Below are 3,852 nucleotides of genomic sequence, written 5' to 3'. Positions count from 1 at the left end.
TCTACTTCCCTGGTACCACGCCTGCCCGCACACTGCCATGTGCCACCAGCATGATAACAAACTGAACCTCTGAACTGTAAGCTGCCAGCTCAGTTAAAGCCAGGTAAGAAGGAAGAGAAGACCTGACTCCACTGAGAGGTCCTCTGACCCCCACATATGCATTGTGTCACCAGCACCCACACCCCCACAAATGGCATGCATATGCACAACAACAAATAAATTTATTAAAAAGAAATAGACCCTAATATAACACAGATTAAGTATAAATGAGACAGTTTAAACAAAAGACAAACCATCTTCAAAAGGTTCAAAACAGAAAGGAATCTAGCAGTCCGGATTCCAGAGACATGAAAACAAAATAAACGGGGGGAGGGCGGGGTGTTTGCAAATCAGGAACAAAAGTAAAACCCAACAACTTCAATATCAGAAGGGAAAAGATGAGATTCAAAGCGAATCTGTTGTAAGGGACAAAAGTGAGTCATTTTAGTTGCAAAAAAAGAACAATGGATGGAGCATATCCGTCTTGTTAATAGGGAGCCTAAGTTCCCAAGCAGAGCTGTGGGATGCCAGCAGCTGAGGAAGCGGGGAGGAAAATGGGGAACTCAGAGGGCGTGCTGAAGATTGTAGTAGCGGCAGCAAGAGCTGAAGCTCCCACCGCAAGCGGAAGCACCCTCTGCGGTATTCATATTCATGAAAATGTCCATCCGACAGGCTCGGGAATGTCTTCCCTGAGCTCACATGAGACTTTCACCAGACCAGCCATGTGTGAAAGAGCAGGGGGAGTCTGCCCAAATCAAACACAGAGTCGGCAGGGCAGAGTCAGGTCCAGGAGCACAGAGCTCTTCAAGCATCCTCCGAGGTCTGGAAGAGATGGAAAGTCACATCAGTAAAGACAGAGCGTAAAGAGGAAAATAAGCACATGTGGAAATGTACGAACGGACTCAAACTAAACTGCTATTGCCATCGCCAGGAAAGTCGGGTGAACAGATGCACTCCGAGCAAAAAGTAAAACTGCAGCAATATAAATCAGGAACCTGAATATTATCAGTAACCATTAAAAGAAGTTTAGAGAATGGCCAAAGGCTTGTTTTCCAGATACTTTATGTGTGAGTTCAACCAAATTCTCAGGAAAAGGTCTAGATAACAGGTTACATTGCTCCAGAAACCAAGAGATGAAGCCACTGAGGGCGGGTGTGTGTATGAAGCTAGAATAATGTTAAAAAGGTCCCTGTGTCTCACTGCTTGTGAATAAAGAGGCAGGGAAGAATGCTTGGGGGCTGACAAAGGAAGTCCCCATTTTCCACAGGACTGGAATCTGAGGTGCCTAGGAGACAGATGGCTAGGTGCGTGTATGGGGACACATCCAGAGGGGATTAAAAGGTCCACCTGATGAAGAGCAACAGCATCCAATAGGCTGGCGTCTCGGAGTGAATAAAAAGGAAAAATGGAGGAAGTCAGCTGAACGGCAGCATTTGTGTCTTCCTGCTCCCTGGCTGCAGCTGCAATGTGGCCAGCTGACTCGTGCTCCCACTGCCATGGTTTCCTTTCCACCATGGCCCATACGGCTAAACAATGAGCCAAAGAAACCCTCTCTTGCTTAAGTTGCTTTTGTCAGGTATTTTTAATTTTTTCTTACTTTTATGTGTGTGGGTGTTTGTATGTGTGTCTATACAGCATGGGTAAGCTTAGAATTACAGAGATAATGAGCCTCCATGTGGGCGTTAAGAATCAAACTCAGGTGCTACCGATGCTCTTAACGTTTGAGCCATCTCGCCATCTCTTTCTGTTATACTTATTTAATTGTGTGCACGTGTTTGTGCATGTGCCATGGAGGTCAGGGGACAGCGGAAAGGAATGGGTTCTCTCCCTCTACCGTATGGGTTCTAGGGACTGAACTAATATCTCCAGACTTTGTGACGTGCCTTTACCCACTGAGCATCTCACCAGCTAATTGTCAAGTTTCTTGTCACAACCAAGAGAAAACTAGTCAAATAGGAATCACCTCCACAGTGTGGCGAAACCTCACATCTCACGATTCGATTATGTGAAAGTTACAGCAGACTGATGTGTGGTGGATGGAACCAGCGGGGAAAGTCACCTTCTGAGGGAGCTAAAGGGCTGGAGGTTGCAGGGCCTGGATGCCTCCTACAGGGCATGCGTCTGTCTCATCCCAAATCTCCTGTACACAAGTAACACACCTCTTTTGGTTTTGGTTTTGGTTTTTCGAGACAGGGTTTCTTTGTAGCTTTTGGAGCCTGTCCTGGAACTAGCTCTTGTAGACCAGGTTGGCCTCGAACTCAGAGATCCACCTGCCTCTGCCTCCCGAGTGCTGGGATTAAAGGCGTGCGCCACCACCACCCAGGGAGTTAAGTAACACACCTCTTAACTCCCTGTACAGTTGATGAGAAATAAAAAGAAATGAAAGAGTTAATAAGAAACTTACCCCCCAAATATCTACCAACGAGAAGAATCCCGGGTATGCCATTTACTAACATTCAACACGGTAGAAGAGACTGTCTTCACTGTGTCCAAACCTCAGTCCTTTCCCTCCTCTGTCAGACACACGGTGTGCATCAGCGAGGAATGCTTGTCCATGCGCATCTGCTCAACACAAGCCCAGAGACAGGATGGGGAAACAGGGTCAGAGTTGGGCTGGGAATTCATGTTAGGATGCTTGCCCAGCGCCCAGCCCTGGGTTCCATCACCAGCACAGGAAAATATAGGTATATAGTTTTAGGTATAATAGGGCAAAGGAAACAGGCTTATTACATGGAGCAAAATAAAGCTAAGCCCTTACCTTTGGCCTGGCACCGAGGGGAACTTCATGCCTGAGTACATGACCATTTCCTGAGGTGACCAAGCCCATGAAAGATCAAGGGGCCAGTGAGATACTTCAGTGAGTTTACTAGTCAGGGTTTCCTAAAAGAATAAAGCAGCAGGATGAATATATATATGGAAAGGGGATTATTAGATCGCCTTACATCTTAATGTCAGAGTGGCCTGACAATGGCTGTCTCATACTGAAGAGACCAAGAACCCAGTAGGTGCTCAGTCTGTGAAGCACCTTGGCAGTCTCTATCTGGTGCCAAAGGCCTGGAGGGCTCCTGGGGTGGGGGGTACTGGGTTTTGATCTATGTGCTGTTCAGTTTGGTTTTTTTTTTTTTATCTATTTGACACAAGGTAAGGGTCATCTGGGAAAAGTAAGTCTCAATAGTCTCAATTGAGGAAATGCCTCCATCAGACTGACCTGTAGGCAAATGTGTTCAGCATTTTCTTGATTAGTGACTGATGCGGGAGGGCCCATAGGCTGGAGGTGGTACCACCCCTGGGCAGATGGTCCCAAATGGTAAAAGAAAACAGACTGAACATGGCATGGTGGCACACGCCTTTAATCCCAGCACTCGGGAGGCAGAGGCAGGCAGATTTCTGTGAGTCTGAGGCCAGCCTGGTCAACATAGTGAGTTCCAGGACAGCCAGAGCTATACGATGAGACCTTGTCTCAAAGAAAAAAGAAAGTTAACTGAGTAAGCCATGAGGAGCAAGCCAGTAGCAGCACCCCTCCATGGCCGGTGCCTCAGTGCCTGCCTCCAGGTTCTCTCCTTACTTGATTTTCTGCTCTGACTTCCCTTTATGACAGGCTATGAGCTGTAAGATGAAATAACCCTTTTCTTCGTGTTTGATTATGGTGTTTTGTTACTCTCTCAGCAACAGAGAGAGACTAAGCTAAGACAATCTACATTGGAAGCCTGAAGATGCCAATTTTAATCTCAGCAGAGGAATCAGCTGTGGCAGCAACAGTACAAATGAACGAGAGAGAGAGAGAGAGAGAGAGAGAGAGAGAGAGAGAGAGAG

At 46.8% G+C, this 3,852-nt stretch overlaps 1 long non-coding RNA gene across 1 annotated transcript; it reads right to left on the bottom strand.

Moving 5' to 3' along the window:
- Positions 1 to 280: 280 nt before the first annotated feature.
- Positions 281 to 2,926, bottom strand: LOC126495116 (uncharacterized). The gene is made up of 3 exons (XR_007590110.1): positions 2,798 to 2,926; positions 2,444 to 2,601; positions 281 to 861 (listed from the first exon to the last, which is right to left on the bottom strand). It is a non-coding gene; the product is annotated as an uncharacterized lncRNA (long non-coding RNA).
- Positions 2,927 to 3,852: the final 926 nt, after the last annotated feature.

The sequence above is a fragment of the Alexandromys fortis genome, unplaced genomic scaffold (genome assembly GCF_014885135.2).
Source record: "Alexandromys fortis isolate MF-2015 unplaced genomic scaffold, M_Fortis_MF-2015_v1.1 scaffold_437, whole genome shotgun sequence".
NCBI lineage: Eukaryota > Metazoa > Chordata > Mammalia > Rodentia > Cricetidae > Alexandromys > Alexandromys fortis.
Note: the sequence above shows the minus strand (reverse complement) of the source record. Positions and strands in the feature narration are given on the sequence as shown.